The following is a 17868-nucleotide window of genomic DNA, read 5'->3' on the forward strand; positions in this document are numbered from 1 at the left end:
ACTCTTCTAAGCCAGTCGCCAGTTTGTCGATACTCAATGTGGAGCTTTCGTAGCCCCCGATACCCGCTACTTCAGATTCGCAGGCCTCTACTGAGACACATTCGGAGATGCTTCATGCCGCGAGATGCTTCAAACTGTGGAACCTGCAGATGTCTACCTTGGATGGGTCCGGAGCCGCTGTGCAGGCACCTGCTTCTGAGGGTGTGTTCAGGCCCTACTGACTTGAGTATTAAACTGATGCAATCTTCTTAAAGGCCTAAATCTCAAACCATGCTTAGAAAACTGACGTCCAGACCCGCATGGTCAGGCCTCTATGCCTAAAAAACAAATAAGAATGGCTGAAGACCTTTCTTTAATTAGGGGAAGTCAACCTTCCCCCTCTTGAGACCTAGGACTGAGTTTGCTTATGATACTTCTGACAAGGATTTTGAATTTTCTGTTTCCTCTGATGACCAGGATTTACTCATCTACCTATGAGGATTCTGATGCTGAGGACTCTTCCCACTGCTTCTCCCCCAGAGGATTTCTCTTTTGGTGAAACCTTGCATACTCTCGAGCATTTTCGTTAGGAAAGTCAGGATTTCTCTGATTCTAAAAAGAGGCTTTGGGATTACTCTTGCCCCAGCACAGGCCCTTAGCCATACCTCCTGTACTAGACATTGTTGCCTTTTTGGAATCTAGCTTGGCCCCTGACTCTCTATCTCCTGCTCCCAGAAAACCTGATGGATATTACAGGGTCCCTGACTCTCAAGTTCCTTTTAGAAAAATCCTACTGCGGATCATGAGACCATTTCACAAGGACCCAAGGGCATTAAAGCTACTACTGCCAAAAATCCTACCCCCTCTGATAGAGACTCCAGGGCAGTGGATAGATGGGGTAAGAAGGTATACACGTCTGCAACTTTGGCCATCGGGGCCTTAAACTGCCAGTTTCATATGTTAAAGTATCAGCCACTTATTAGATTACTTAAATGATTCCTGATTGTGTTTAAAATAGGGATTTACAGGATTTACTGCATTCAGCTAAACGGGTTGGAAAACTTACTTTGCAGTGTGGTTTTGATTCATTCACTAGAGGCATCTTGCAGGGCTGCTGTAACTGAGTCTGTACTAAGGAGCAATCCTTGCCAGATCATGTTAAAGTGAATTTACTGGATGCTCCCTTAAACCAGGACCGCCTGTTTTTGGAAACGAGGCAGGTGGAGGAAAAAGCTAAATCCATGCAAACTGTTAAAGATCTTTTTACAAGTACAACCTCCAAGGTTTAGTAGGCATTGGCCTTCCAAGAATTGGCCCTTTCCTGCATCTTCCAGACCTTCAGTCCAAACCCAGATCCAGCAGAGCTCCCAAGCTTCAGTCCCAGGGTACGCACAGGACCAAGTAGTGGGGGGCCTCCACTTTCAAATCTGGGAGTAGTAAAACTCTCCCACTGTCTCAATGACTTCTTTTTAAAACTTCCAAGAACTTCTTAACTGACTGCTCCTTTGGGGGGAAAGATTGCTCTTCATGCCAAGGACTGGGAACAAATTACCCAGGACAAATGGGTTTTAAATAGTGTCCCAGGATACAGATTTCACTTCCACACATTACCAACACAAAGCGGGTGGCCAGATCTACCCCCAAATCAGTGGGCAGAGGTCCAAAAGCAAGTACTTTCTCTCAAGCATGGGGGCTATTAAATTGGTACCAGAAGAGGAAAAGGGTCAAGGTTTCACTAGTGACTTTTCCTGGTATCCAGAAAAGACCTTTCATGGCGTCCTATCCTGGACCTGTCTACTAAACACCTTTTTGGTGATTCCAAAATTCAAGATGCTGACTCTTCACCAGTTCCCTATGCTAGACAAAGACGCCTGGTTGGCAACACTAGATTTAAAGGCAGAATACCTGCACATCCCAATCGTAATCTTGCAGACGATACCTACGCTTCAAAGCAGGCTGCATGCATCATCAGTTCTCTGCACTGGCCTTTGGCTTATCTACTGTGCCCAGGGTATTCACAATGTGCCTAGCTCCAGTCATTGCATTTTGCAGGCAAAGAAATATTCAAATATACCCATACCTGGACGATTGTCTAAATCAGGCAGAAAGCCGGGGCATACTTTTGAATTCTCTGGCCTTTGTACAAAGGGTATTGACTTGTCTGGGGTACACCATAAACAAAAAGAAATCACACCTGGTACCCTGTCAACAAATTATATTCCTGGGAGCAAGCTTGAATACAACTTCCCAGATGGGTTTCCTCACGCCAGGTAATCAAATTAATTTGACAACCTACTTCAAACAAGTGGCCACAAAAACCCTGCTATCTGCAAGGTAAATACAAGCCTTGGGGTTCATGGCCTCCTGCATTCTTCTAATTCCATATGCAAGTCTGCATATGAGGAAACTACTATGGTATCTAAAAAGCCTATGGTGACAACATTCTCAGGCTCTAGAAGCAATGATTTCTGTCATACCTTGTCTATGCCTAGAGTTTTTTTGGTGGGCAGAGGTCTGCCACCAAAACAAGGGACTACCATTCACACTACCCCCTGCCACCCAAACCCTAACAGACTCCTCAGACTATGCATGGGGGACTCACCTGGCAGGGAACTGCATTCAGGGCAAATGGAACCCAAGTCAAATGCACCTGCGTATCACTCAAAAAGAACTGTTGGCTGTAAGAATGCTCTTGACAGCCTTCAAGGACCACATTCTTCCAGGACAATTAATAGTAAAGACAGACACCACTTGTGTGGTACATAAGCAGGGGGCAAGGGAGCCCGCAGGATTTTTTACAGGGGGGTGCAAACCCAGAGCCCCGCCCACACAGCCCCAGAGCCCCACCCCCTCTGCCCACGCAGCCATTCCAGTGTCCCATTACTTGGATATTTCTCCCCATTTGTCATAGACACTGTTCAAATCTGTGTGCATACTGTTTTATGCTTTACTTCTGCAATGATTGCAGATATTTAGATTTCTTTTACAACTTTTATTTCAAATTTTATAGCACAAACACTGATAGACATTTACTAAACCTAAACAAAGCAATAGTTTTACAATGAAAACAGAACTTAGCATTAAAATCTCTGCAGAAGTAAAAGTCATCTGAATAATTCCACATTAAAGAGATCTGAAACCAATGAAGAGGTTGTTGCTAGAAAATAACTTTGGGCCAGATTCACGAAGGGTTGCACAGTCTGAGTAGAGTAAGACTCCATGTCTGCCGAGCGATCCAGCAACAGCCGGTAGGGGCATGCAACAGAGCTCTCAAAACGAGTCCTACATGGACAGAGCTTGGATATGCAAATTACCTCAATTGTAGGCGAAAGCTATGCAAATGAGGTAAATTTGCAGTCCAGGAAACCCGAGCCTGTCCGAGTAGTAGTGGTGTTATTTGCAGAAATGTACTCGGTTGACAACTGAGTACGGTTCTGCAAATAGCAAAATGGAGCCATGACAGCTCCAAAAAAAGGATGCATTTACATGAGGAAGCATGCCAATGGCCAAAAAATTCGGCCATTGGCAACGTTCAGTGATGCAAAATAAAAATAACTTTTTTTTTATCCCGATCTCTGGGGTTTAAGCGCAGTGCCCTAAAAACCAGAAAATCAATAATTAAGATCCACAAATGTGGATTTTATTGCTGATATGAATTTACAATGCAAGGGAATGGCAGGCTGAAGACAACATGGCCACCGAGTAGAGGTTGCTAAGGGGGGAAGCTCAGTCCAGGAGATGTAACCAAGCATTAGTAGGCAGTCCTATGCAAATGAGGGTTAGGATAGTGAATCACAAGTTTACGTAGCAAATGAGAGTCCGTGAAGTGTAGGAGTAGGATAAGGGGAGTAACAGTAGAAGATAGGTGACATCACAAGGGGGGTATGTATGAAAAGTGAAGCTCATTGGAGCAGAGTGGCATGTGTCAGCTGTCATTTACACATCAATGAAAGAGGTGTGTCAACAGGTAGGCTAGGTAAAGGCAAGAAATTGAAGGTGTATGCCGTGGATAACGCAAGTTTCTTGCTGAGCATGTATGCGTGCAGGTGCATGCTTATAAACCAGAGTAAGACTGTGTGCGCGCGTGTAAGCGTGAGTGCGCGCGTTTAAGCCGGAGTAAGCATGTATAAGGCTGTTGAAAGTGTTGTAAGCGTGTTTGCGCTGGTGTGCATGCGTTTTAACAAGAATAAGCAAGTATTAGTCCGTGTAAGCATGTGTGTGCACGTGAGCTGGTGTGAGCGTGTTTGTGCTTGTGTGTGCAGTGCGGCGCTGCACCCCCGAGGAAACAAAGGAAAAAGGAAGCACAACAAATAGTAGGAAGTTACCAGGGAGTACTAGCAGAGCTAGCAGGTGAAAATAATCAGAATCAGGCAATTACACAGGCAGTACACTAACCTGCCCAGCACTTAAAACTCTGCAAACAGTCCATTATGTTTCTCTCGAGACACTGCAGTAAGCTAATACAAGTGAAAACTGAAAGCTTTACTGAGACAAAGAAATGTTAGGGGCTGCCATTGCTGTTATAAGGTGACATATGCAACATGCTGAGGGTGGTGACAATGCAAATGCTGCTGGACAACCCACAGTGAGGAGACTGAGAAGAGTGTACAGGCCCAGGGTAACCTACCAGGGGCTACATGAGCTGGAGATAGTGGAGTGCTATAGAGTGGACAGAGACCTCTTGCAGCAAATTGTTGAACTGTGCAGGCCACGCCTCACACACAGAACCAACAGAGGGGAACCCATCCTAGTGGAAACCAAGGTATGTGTTGGCCTAAGAATATTAGCAACAGGTACCTTCCAGAGATCTACTGGTGATATGGGGATATCACAGGCATCCGCATCCAGGATACTGCACCAGTTACTGGATGCCATGTCAGCACACGTCGGTGATTATGTATATTTCCCCAATTCCCGTGAGGTATTGGCCAGCAATATGAGTCTCTTCCAGCAAATAGCGGAATACCCTGAGGTAGTGGGTGCAATAGACTGCATGCACATACGCAAAGCACCAGCCTGTGAGCGGGGTAGGGTCTACTTCAACTGCAAGGGCTTCCCCTCCAACTGCCAGGTTGTGTGATGCCCAGGGCATAATACTGAATGTGTGCTGGCTGCCCTGGAAGCTACCATGATTCCCATATCTGGCATCTGACGCAGCTGTACCAGACATTTGCCAATGAGGACATCCCACATGGTCGCCTAGTGGGGGATGCTGGCTATGCACTGGAGCCATGGCTGATGACACCCATCAGAAACGCGCACACCTGAACAGGAACACCATAATGAGGCACATGCACAAACATGAAATGTAATCGAGCATGTGTTTGGCCTGCTCAAGTCACTGTTCCGGTGCCTGGACACATCTGGTGGAGCATTGCAGTACTCACCAACTACATGTACCCAACTTATGGTCCTGCAAAAACAGCTGCAGCAGGACCAGCATAGGCCCGGGCCAAACAGCCCCCCACCATTGCCAAGGCCATCACAGGCAGAGCGTGACTCTGAGGAGGAGGAACCTGAGCCTGCCCCAGTAGGCAGGAGGCGGCGTGCCCAGTATGCTTTGGCCTTGACAGAGGCAACGCATAGCACATACACTGGCTCATTAGGAACTCTGGAAATGATACCTCTCTGACTCGCACATATAGTAAAAGGGATGCCTAACTTGACACTACCTGCTTTCAAACATGTATAGGGAGTGTAGTATGCGCATCTGACATAGGCAGCCCTGCAGCACCACCTGAGGCATGATTGCCATGTGTTGAGCAATATAAAGCAGTGCTAAACAGCATTTACCACCATGTAGTATGTGTAAACAAAATCACACACACCAACTAGCAGAACTGTGCCCAATGTTGAGTAATATTGGGCAACATCCAGCAATGTTGGTTAATATTGAGCAATGTCGGACAAGCTTGGTCTAAGTAGGGCATAGCTGAACAAAAGCCAACACGCTCATATTTGCTCTACTGGCCCTTAAGCAGTCTGGTCTGCTCAGTATGAAAATATAAAGCAGTGTTGGGCCTCGAACACAGGATACTGTGCACTATAGTCATAGTACTGAACCACTAAACCATGACAGTATTGCAGTGGTCAGCCTGTATGAAGAAATGTTAAGTCTATGCAAACTATCTCATGGAAACCCTGCAGGCACAGCATAATCCCTGTCGAGTTATGACACAAAGGTGAGTCCTGCAGTAAGAATAGAACCTGACTTTCAACACAGTATAAATGTTAATATTGGTCATGTTCACACACACAAACAAATGTAGTGGACCTCAGACAGCAACATACTGAAAGGTCACACTGGGCATGCTCACACACTTGAATAAATGAGATGTCAGGCAACAAAATACAAAGTCCGAACTGGGCATGCTCACACACTTAGACCAGTAGGCCACACATCCGGCAGTTGCGAACCTCTCACTATTCAGCAATCTGCCCTGTGCACACAGTTATGACAACAGACACATATAATATGGAACCCTGTCATAATCAAATATGTTCTGCAGATACTCAAGTTCATAGAAAGTGGGAAAGCAAAGACGATAAAAACCTGCAATCAGTATAATCAAACATTGTGCATCCTGAACATTATCGTAGGCTCAGAGGTTGATACTAGGCTATCTGCCCTCTAGGGCATGTACAAGCCTAGGCAGAGTGTTTTTGGCTTTCGCACCCCTGTCAGATTAGTACACTGTGCCTGTGAATAGTAGGTCACACAAGATAGCCCATTTACATTTAGTCTATTGTGCCTCTGTCTAGCAGGGATACAGAAGATATCCCAGGGATAAACATATGATCACCCATCCACTTGTCAAGATGTCTCCTGTAGGTGGTTAGTGGGTGGCTCTGCCTATGCGAAACCGGGATTACATTCTGGAGGGAGTGGAGAGAATGGGATAAGAATCTGTCCCCCAGCATGTCCTATTAACATCTGTGCTGAGGTTTATGTCCCTGGAGTGTGTAGCTCCAAGGGATTCGGATATTCTGAGGTGGAGCATGTCCATTAATTCTGGGTTGGACATTTTCTTAAACAGGCACACATCACATACGAGTAGGCAGTAAGCGACTGAGTAGAGCTGGAGTTACTGTATACGAACTGCTCAGGGCATCTGTGTGAGTCCCTAGATCTGCTTGTTCATAGGTTCATACTAGGCTGTCTGTCCTAGGGCATTTATAAGCCTAGCCAGAGTGTGTATGGCTTTCGCCACCCATTTTAAATTAATTTTGCTATGCCCTTTTTCGAGGTTAGTATACTGTGCCTCTGTCTAACAGTGACAGAAGTGATACCCGGGGTAAACCTACGATCTCCCATCCACTCATCAAGATTCCTCTTAGAGAGTCAATGAGGGACTCTGCCTAACCTGGACTGGGATTTTATTCCAGAGTGAAGGGAGCCTCTGGGTTATGAATCTGTCCCTCCAGCATGTCCTATTTATTTCATTGCTGAGGTTTAAGTCCCTCGAGCGCGTAGCTCAATGGGATTTGGATTTTCTGAGGTGCAGCATGTCCATTAATTCCGGGTTCGACATGGCTTTATACGTCGGGTACAGATTGCCTCTGAGCAGGCGGTATGCCACTGAGTAGAGCTGGAGTTTCTTTAACCGGGCAGCATACGGCATCTGTTTGAGCCCCTTGATCCTCTTGGTGAGGTACTTTTGGGGTCTTTCCAGTTGCTGCAGGTGTCTGGTAAGGTACATCCCAAAATGGGCATTGTACTCAATTATGGGCCTGATGAGGGATGAGTAAAGAGACACGATGACGTAGATGCGAATCCCTTCATGATTAGGTGGGCTATATAAAATGTTTTTCTAACCACTTTGGCCACGTGGTTGTCAAATGAGAGATTGCTGTCAACTTGGGTCCCCAGGTCCCTAATTACTTCTGTACTTAATGGATTACCACCTATGTGGTAATTTGTGGGCACTTTGTTTTTGCCAAAGGGGATGACTATACACTTTTTAGCGTTTAGCTTGAGGCCATGACTCTGGCACCAGTTGTCTGTTTCTATGAGGCCCTTTTGGAGGATGCTTGTGTCTGCTGGAGAGTCTATTATGGCGCCCAGTTTGTAGTCATCTGCGAACTTGGTCAGCCACAGTCCTTCCATGTTGGCCTGTACCTCCGAGAAATATATACCAAACGAGAGGTCCCAAGACTGAGCCTTGTGGGATGCCACTTGTAACTGCTTTGGAGTCTGACATGGCTCCAGCTATTCTAACCATGTGGGTTCTGTCCTTGAGCCAGTTTGCAACCCATCTAGTGACATAGGGGTTTATATTTAAGCTGGTGAGCTTATTTATTAATGCTAGAGTGGGGTATTGTATTGAAGGCTTTTGCGAGGTCCAGGTAGGCTGTGTGGACCACCTTCCCCTTGTCAATGGCCTTGGTGACTGTTTCAAAGAAATCGACCAGGTTTAAGAGGCAGGATCTGCCCTTAAAGCCAAACTGGGTAGGATCCAGTGTCTGTAGGTCCCCAATATCTTTATAAGGTCCATGATGATCCTTTCTATAGCTTTGCAGACCAAGCTAGTGAGACTTATGGGGTGATAGTTTCCAGGATCCGTTGAGGCACCACCTTTGTGGAGAGGGTCCACTGTTGCTGTACGCCACTCTTTGGGTACATATCCTGTAGTAAGGCTGAGATTGAACAGTAGTTTTAGGTTTGGGTTTAGCTGCTCTTGGAGTTCATGAAGGACGCAGCCCAGGACACCGTCTGGTCCCATTGATGCTGTGTCTCTTGCTTTGGAGAGGGCAGCTCTGACCTGAGCATCTGAGATGTCAGGGGGGCAGCACTCTGCTGGGATAGATATTAGCCCTTTTGGTGGGGAGGGGGGGAGAAGTTTGCACTGAACCTGTCAGCTAGGATGTTGGCAATGTCTGTGGGTTCGGTGTATTTTTTGTTATTTTGGACTAATTCTGCGCATATCTGGGAATTCCCACCCAGGTTCCTAACATAACTAAAGAAAGCCTTGTGATTATCCTTGGTGTCCTGTGCAATTTTTCTCTCGAAGCTGGCCTTAGACGATTTTATGAGTGCCCGTAGTTTTTTGCTAATACTGATCAGAGATGTCTTCCCTTTTTGGGATTTTGCTCTGTCATGTAGCTTCCTCCTTCTATTGTATAGTTTTGTTTATGGCTGGGGTCCACCAGACATGACGTCTGCCTTTGGAGGATTGGGTCTTGGTTTTATTTGGGATTGCATGATCCATGCATTCCTGAAGGTGTTCATAGAATGCGTTTATAAAGGATTTTGTGGTCTGGGCCGTATTATCCACAGGCCCAGGGGCTTTGAAGGATTCCACCTCGGTTTTGAGGAGTGTGAAATTTGCTTTAGAGAAGTTTTTCACTGTGGTTTTCTGGGCATGGGGTGGGGTCGGGATGTGAATATCCAGTGAGATTAGTTTATGGTCTGATCTTAGCAGTGGGGGATACACTTCTGGTCTGGAGCGTAGTCCCCATGTTGGTGATGATCAGGTCCAGTATGTTTTCCCCTCTTGGAGTGGTAACAAGTTGTTCAATAGCATTTGAGTTTATAAATTCTAGGAACCTTTGGGCTAGGGTGTTGGAGCTAGAGTAATGCTCCCAGTCTATGGTTGGGTAGTTGAAGTCACCCAATATAATGGTGTTTGGAGAGACCTTCATATTTTCCAGTGTTCTCAGGAAGGCCGAGTGGGGTTCCTGGGTTTGGGAGGGTGGTCTGTAGCAGGCTATAAACTGGAAGGCAGTTTTACCCACTGTTAGTTGCACATGGATAGTCTCTAATGCTTCGTGCTGTGCCACCAACCTGGAGGTGTGGGTATCTTTGACGAATATTGATACTCCCCCTCCTTTTGTGGTTCGGTCCAAGTTTTGGGGCCAAAAAGCATGGTATGAGGCATAACCTGGTAGTGCTGAGGTGCTCTCTGAAGCCTTGAACCAGGTTTCTGTTACTGCACAGATATCTATGTTCTCCATGCTAAGGAGAGTTTCGAATGTGTGCATCTTGAAGTTTAGACTTCTGGCGTTGAGTAGCATTACTCTTAGTTTCTTATCCCTTGTGATACCTATGGAGGTGGGTTTGTGTTTTGAGCCTTGCCTAAAAAAGGCACTATGGGGGTAGCAAGAGCCTTTGCCAATATCCAAAAGCCCAGGGGTGACAGGTGCAAGCTGTCCCTAGCGAAGCATCGTGGCTTGTCGAGCATGTCATCCCAGGCTGACAGGCATTGGATCCGCTTTGAATGACACCAATACTTAAGCCAATTGTTGAAATTGATCATCTTGTCTTCATACTGTGGCATCATTCTTGGTGAGGGTAAGATGCTACTCAAGGTCAGGGTCATACTGGCCTGGGCTACATGCTCAGAGCTCCTCTGTCTCCATGTATTCCAGGGAGGTACGTCTCAGGTCATTCACACCAGCATGGACAATGACGGAGTCATATTTGTACTTGCCTTGGAGTGACCTTTTGTGGCCATTACAGTTGCTGCAGGTGTCAGGTAAGGTACATCCCAAATGGGGCATTGTAACCAAGCATGGTCGTGATGAGTATAGGGGCACAATGACCTCACTTGATCTAGATGTGATACCATATGGGATAAGGTGGGCTATATAGAAGGTTTGTCTAACCACTTTGGCAACGTGATTGTCAAAGGTGAGAGTACGATGAACTCGTGTCCCCAAACCCCTAACTACCGTACGTAATGGATTACCACCTATGTGGTAATGTGTGGGCATGTTGTTCCCAAAGGGGATGACTATGCATCTAATGGCATTTAGCTGTAGGCCATGGCTCTGGCACCAGTCATCCATCTCTGTGAGACCCTGTTTGAGTATGCATGTGCCAGCTGGAGATTTGATTATGGCACCCAGTTTGCAGTCATCTGCGAACATGGTCAGCCATATTCCTCCCGTGTTAGCCCGTACGTCAGAGAAATATATACTGAACAAGAGAGGTCCCAGGACTGGGCCTTGTGGGATGCCACGTGTAACTGGTGTATAGTCAGACATGGCACCTGCAATACTGACCATGTGGGTGCTATCCCTGATCCAGTTAGCAATCCATCTTGTGAGATGTCTATATTGACGCTGGTGAGCCTATGTATAATGGCAGAGTGAGGTATTGTGTTGAAGGGTTTTGCAAGGTCCACGTGTGGACAACCTTCCCTACGTCTGTGGACCTGGTAGCTGTTTAAAGAATACAAACAGGTTGAAGAGGCAAGATATGCCCACAACAAAGCTGAAATGTGTAGGACCCAGTGTCTGTAGGATGTTCATCGTGTTTCACTGTTGCAGTCATGACTGTAGGGTTCTCCCCTGCCGGCCAGAATCCCAAAGTTTGGGTTCGGCGTCAGCTGCTCAGCCATGCTCCCTGACGTCAGAGTGCCAGGAGTACAAAGCGGACAGCCGACGCCATGTTCTCCAGTCTGTCTTGCCGTGCAGTGATAGCAGTTCGCAAGTGCCGGTCGGCTGACTCCTGACAAACTTTTCTGAACAAACTTCAGTCCGAAGATTTTCTTCTACTCAAAGCTAAGCACCCCGTTGGGGAAACTTGTTTCTTGCTCCAGTCCGATGTCAGAAAAAGTTGATTATTTCATGTGGGAAGCAAATACCTCATAAGGATTTTCATTCTTACTGTATTCCTTGCTTAGGCCCTGACCACGACGTAGCTAGTTGTCGGTTTTGTGCTAGTTTCAATCAACGTACTATTAAACGAAGGTACGATTTTGCATTTCATTACTTCGGTAGGCGTTTTAATTACAAAATGTCGTCAGATACGGTTCCGGCTACCAGAGTTCACAAACGACGCAAGGACAAAGACAGGCCTCCGAGGTCCAAATCTGACAATATTGTACAAGCAGAGCCACCTTCAGGTTCGGCCGTCAGTGAGGTGCTTCTGCAGCCCCTGTCGTCAGCCATTTCTGAACCGATGGCCGAAACGGACTCCGAGGAGCCAACTAGGCCTTTGAATACTTCTGTTGCAGGACCTTCGGACAATGCTCCTTCGGATGGGTCCGGAGCCGCTGTGCAGGTACCGGCTTCTGAAGGGGTTTTCAGGCCTACTCAGCTTCTAATAAAGGCAAAGGCAAAGACTCCTTCCAAATCAAAGACTGCAACACAGGCCTCTTCTGATCCGGCTCCCAAGTCACAGAAACAGTTACTTAAGATGGCGGAGGACTTACTATGATTAGGGGTTCACATCCCCATCCAGATAAAAGGCCAAGGCAGGAAGTTTGACTCCTCTGAGGCTTCTGTTTCTTCAGTTTCTTCTTCTGACCAGGAATATTCTTTCCGTCCTTATGAGGATTCTGATGCTGAGGAATCCATTCCCTCAGCTTCTCCCTCTGAGGATTTCTCTTTTGGGGAAACTTTGCATGAAATGAGGGAACATTTTCACTGGGAAGGACAGGAGTATTCAGAATCTAAGAAAAGACTAAGGGATTTTCTTCTTCCCCAACATAGACCCCTGGCTATTCCTCCTATTTTGGATATTGTGGATGATGCTTTTTCGGAGGCTAACTTAACCCCTGACTCTCTTCCTCCAGCTCCTGTTAAGCCTGACCGATATTACAGGGTTCCTTTTTCCCACCAATTTTTATACAAGAACCCTACTGCTGACCCTGAAACCATTTCTCAGGGCCCTAAGGGAGTTAAGGCCGCTTCTGCTAAAAACCCCATTCTCACTGAGAAGCATTCCAGATCTTTAGAAAGATGGGGCAAAAAGTGTACACTGCTGCTACTTTATCTATTCGGGCTTTAAAATGTCAGTTTCATATGCTGAAATACCAGCAATTTCTCCCGTCTGTTTTAAAATAAAAGCTATCTTCCATTTCCGCCTGTGCAGATAAGGAATTACATGATTTAATGCATGCCACTGAACAAGTTGGGAAGCATGGTTTACACTGGTTTTGATGCCTTGGAGGCTTCTTGTAGGGCTGCTGCCTCTGGTACAGTAATTAGAAGGCATGCATGGTTAAAGGAACAAAATTTGCCAGATCAAGTAAAAGCTAAATTATTGGATGCTCCTGTTTAGCATAATGTTTTGTTTGGATCTAAAGCTGAAGAGGTGATTTAAAACCTGGAGGATAAGGCTAAATCCATGCAAACAGTTAAAGATTTCTTACAAGTACAGCCACCCAGATTTAGTAGGAATTGGCCTACAAAAAATTGGTCCTTTCCCAATTCAGACAGGCCACAGAGGGGGTAGATAGACGCTCACGAGGAAGGCCTCAAACACAAGCCTCTTGTAGACCAAGACAGTGGACTGCTTCCACCCCTAGGGGAGGAGAGGACAGGTCGCAAGCTCATAGGAAACTGACTCAATGACTCCCTCTGTTGGGCTGCAGGAACTTCTTGCCTGGAAGCCTCTCTCAGAGCAAAACTCTTTTTCACCTAAATTGGACTCCTATAACCCAAGACAAGTGGGTTCTGGATGTGGTTTCAAGAGGTTACAAATTCCATTTTCATACCCTACCAAGGCCAAGCGGATGGCCAGATCTTCCAAAACATCAATGGACAGAGGCCTTAAACCAGGTGGAAGCTCTTTTGGCTATGAAAGCCATAGAACTAGTTCCACTTTCAGAGATGGGACAAGGCTTTTACTCAAGGCTGTTTCTAGTCCCCCGGAAACAAAATTCATGGAGACCCATTCTGGATCTGTCAGTCTTGAACACTTTTCTAGAGATACCAAAATTCAAGATGCTAACTCTACAGTAGCTACTTCCAATGCTGACCAAAAATGCATGGATGGTAACTTTGGATTTAAAGGCGTCATATTTACACATTCCCATCAGGCAGGAGCGCAGAAAATACCTCGCGTTCAAGGCCGGATCGAGGCACTTTCAATTATCTGCGCTGCCCTTTGGATTGTCTACTGCGCCCAGGGTCTTCACCAAATGCCTGGCTCCAGTAGTAGCTTATTGCAGACTCAAGGGAATTCAAATTTTCCCTTATCTGGACGACTGTCTTATTCAGACAGACAGCAAGGAGGTCTTAATACAGCATCTACAGTTTGTTCAGAATCTTCTCAAGTTCCTGGGATTCACTGTAAACAGTCAAATTTGCCGCCCTCACAACAGATAATTTTTCTGGGTGCTTCTCTAAACACTACAACCCAGATGACATATCTGACACACGAAAAACAGTTACAGCTGGCTCTAACTTTCAAAACCTTGGCAACTTTAACTCTGCTATCTGCAAGGAGATTCCTGCAGGCTTTGGGTTACATGGCCTCCTGCATCCTTCTCGTACCATATGCAAGGCTACATATGAGGAAAATACAGTGGTACCTAAAAAATGTATGGTCGCAGCATTGCCACAGTTTAGACATTCTGATCTCCGTCCTACCTTGTCTTCAAAAGGAATTCCTTTGGTGGTCCAAGGCATGCACTCTAAACAAAGGAAAACCCTTCTGTCTGCCTCCGGCCACTCTGATACTAACCACGGATGCCTCAGATTTTGCATGGGGAGCCCATTTTCAGGGCAACTGTCTGCAGGGCCTTTGGACAATTAAAAGGAAATGTTAGCCGTTCAGAAAGCTCTCTTGGCTCTCTTGGCCTTCAGGAATAGTCTACAACCAGGACAATTACTGATACGAACAGACAACACCACAGTTATGTGGTACATAAACAAGCAAGGGGGATCTCATTCCTACCCCCTTTGCAGACTAGCCATGGGTCTATGGAACACAGCTCTAGCTTGCAATCTGGACCTTCAAGCTCAGTTTATACCAGGGAAGCAAAACTTCCTGGCAGACAGTCTGAGCAGAAAACTTTCGGATCCACACGAGTGGATGCTGGACACCGAAATATTCAGGATGATAACAGCAGTCTGGGGATGTCCTCGCATAGACCTCTTTGCATCCCACCTCAATCAACTACAGATTTTTTTGCACCAGGACTTTCCACGAACAAGCTTGGAAAGTGGATGCTCTATCATTCAGCTGAAGAAACCTCTCGGGATATGCCTTTCCGCCTCTTCCTCTTCTTCCACGGGTATTATTAAAGATCAAACAGGACAAGCCCAAGATAATCTTGCTGGCCCCAAATTGTCCTCTACAGTTTTGGTACCCAACTCTAAAAAAAAAAAAAAAAAAACCTATGTCTGGAGCCCCCTTGGGTTTTACCACAGACTCCAAACCTTCTGTCCCAGCACCAGGGTCAGGTTCTACACTCCCATGTCAGAACTCTCAGCCTGGCAGCCTGGTTAATCCAGGGTCTTTGATACATTCTCTCCTACCCAAGCAGGTTATGGATGTCATTTTAGAAGCCAGACGTCCTAGCACTAGAAAATCTTATGCAGGAAAATGGAAAAGCTTTTGTTCCTGGATGCAGGCTCAGGAATTCTGATCCTTTTCTTCCTAACATTCCTTTGATTTTACTTTACCTGACAGATCTCTTACATAAGGGTCTCTTTTTTTTCTTCCATTAAGATACATGCCTCTGCTATTTCCGCTCATTATAATACAGACCCTCCAATCTTTTCCCACCAACTCATGAGGACAGTTTCTCAGAGGAGCTAAGAACTTAAGACCTAAGTCTTCTCCCATTCCTGCTTGGGATCTCAACTATGTTTTGGAAAAGCTCACCTTGCCTCCTTTTGAGCCTGCTGCCTCTTCTGACATCAAGTTTTTATCTTGGAAAACAGCCATCCTCTTAGCTCTGCCAGGAAGGTTTCAGAGTTGCAAGCTCTTATGGCTGTAGAACCTTATATTATTTTTCATCAAGACAGGGTGTCTTTAAGGACTAATCCTACTTTCATGCCTAAGGTGGTTTCCAAAGTGGCTTTAAATCAAACTATTCACTTGCCAACTTTTTTCCCCACTCAAAATAAAGGGGAAAGGATCTTACATTCCTTGGATGTACACAGACAACTACGTTTTTACCTGGGCAGAACCAAGGACATAAAATCAGAGCAATTGTTTGTTTCTTATGCTTCAAGTTCCCAAGGTAAAGCCATTTCAAAACAGACCATTTCTAAATGGATTGCTCATGGAGTCAGTATTGTTATTCGCACCATGGAAAGCAAATCCCAGGGAGTATACATACTCATTCCACCAGAGCTGCTGCCTTCCTCAGGGGAGTTCCTACCAAAGACATTTTGGAAGCTGCAACTTGGAGTTCAGTGCATACTTTTTCAAAGCACTACAATCCACCTCTCTACTCTAAGTCTAGGGCAGGCTTTGCTTCTGCAGTCTTGCAGGGCCTTGTAGCCGCCCCTTCTTTATGACCACCTACCTTTCATTCTGCTTTGGGATTCTACCCTACAGTCATGACTGCAACAGTGAAACACGAACATAGTACAGTTGTGTACACTTACCATAAATGTAGATGTTAGTGTCTTCACTGTTGCAGTCTGGGTTTCTCTCCCTCCTGTCCCCTCTTATTTTTACTTTTGTGTGGTTCTTTTTTTCTCCATTTTTCTGAGGTGTATTTGCAAAGGTTATGGGACCTTATTCATTTTGGGACTCCTGACATCTGGAGCAAGAAAAACTGGAGAACATGGTGTCTGCTGTCAGCTTTGTACTCCTGGCGCTCTGACGTCAGGGAGCATGGCTGAACAGCCGACGCCGGACCCAGACTTTGGGATTCTGGCCGACCGAGGACTGCCTGCCGGCAGGGGAGAACCCTACAGTCATGACTGCAACAGTGAAGACACTTGGTAAGTGTACACAATTGTACTTTCCCGATGTCTGTGTATGAGTTCCATGATGTCTGTGTGTGAGTTCCATGACAATACGCTCCATAGCTTTGCAGAACAGGCTAGTTAGGCTTATAGGGCGATATTGTCCGGGGTCTGTTGTGGGACCACTGTTGCTGTATGCCATTTCTTGGGTACATATCCTGTAGTAACTCTGATATTGAACAGTGACATAATGTGAGGGTTATGTTCATCATGAAGCTTGTGTAAGACGCAGGCCAGGACACAGTCTGGTCCCATTGATGCTGTGTTGTCTGCTTTGGGGAGGGCAGCACTCACCTGTTCATTTGTGATGTCAGGGAGGTTACACTCTGGGATGGACAGTTGCTCCTTAGGGGGTATGGGGGGGGAGACATCTGCACTGAACCTGTTTGCCAGGATGTTGGCAATGTCTGTGGGTTCAGGGTATGTTTAGTCAGTATGCAGTAACTCGCTGCATATCAGTGAGTGTCCACCAAGGTTCCTGTCATAACGAAAGAAGGCCTTGTGATTGTCCTAAGTGTCTGGTGCAATTGTCCGTTAGAAGTGGGCCTTGGATGAATCCATGAGTAATCATAGCTTTCTGCTAGTACAGATCACAGATGCCTTCCCTGTCTGGGATTGTGCTCTATCATGTAGTAGCGTCCTCCTTTCGTTGTATAGCTTATTAATGGCCGGGGTCCATCAGACAGGTCCCCTGCCATTGGAGGAGTGAGTCTTGTTATTTGGGATAGCACGATCCATGCAGTCCACTAGGTGTCCATAGAATGCGTTTGTAAAGGATTCAGCGGTCTGATCCATATTTAACACTGTCCCAGGGTCTTTGAAGGATACCACCTTGGTTTGGATAAGTGTGACATTTGCTTTTGAGAAGTTCACCATGATTACCTATGATGGGTGTGGGGACGGGATAAATGTATGGTCTGACCTTACCTATGAGGGGTATACCTCTGGTGTGGAACATAGTGTCCCCATGTTGGTTTTGATCAGGTCCAATATGTTTTCCCCTCTTGTGGGTATGGTGACAGCTTGTGCCATAGCATTTGAGTTTACAAATAGCAACTGTTGGGTGAGGTTGTTGGGGCTTCAGTAGTATCCCCAGTCAATGTTTGGGTATTTGAAGTCACCCAATATAGTGGTGTTTGGGGAGACCTTCATATTCTCCAGTGTCCCCAGGAAATCCGAGTGTGGTTCCTGAATTTGGGAGGGTGTCGAACTGAAAGGCACTTTTGCACA

This window comes from Protopterus annectens, chromosome 6.part0 (genome assembly GCF_019279795.1).
Source record: "Protopterus annectens isolate FY-2018-M chromosome 6.part0, PAN1.0, whole genome shotgun sequence".
Taxonomy (NCBI): domain Eukaryota; kingdom Metazoa; phylum Chordata; order Ceratodontiformes; family Protopteridae; genus Protopterus; species Protopterus annectens.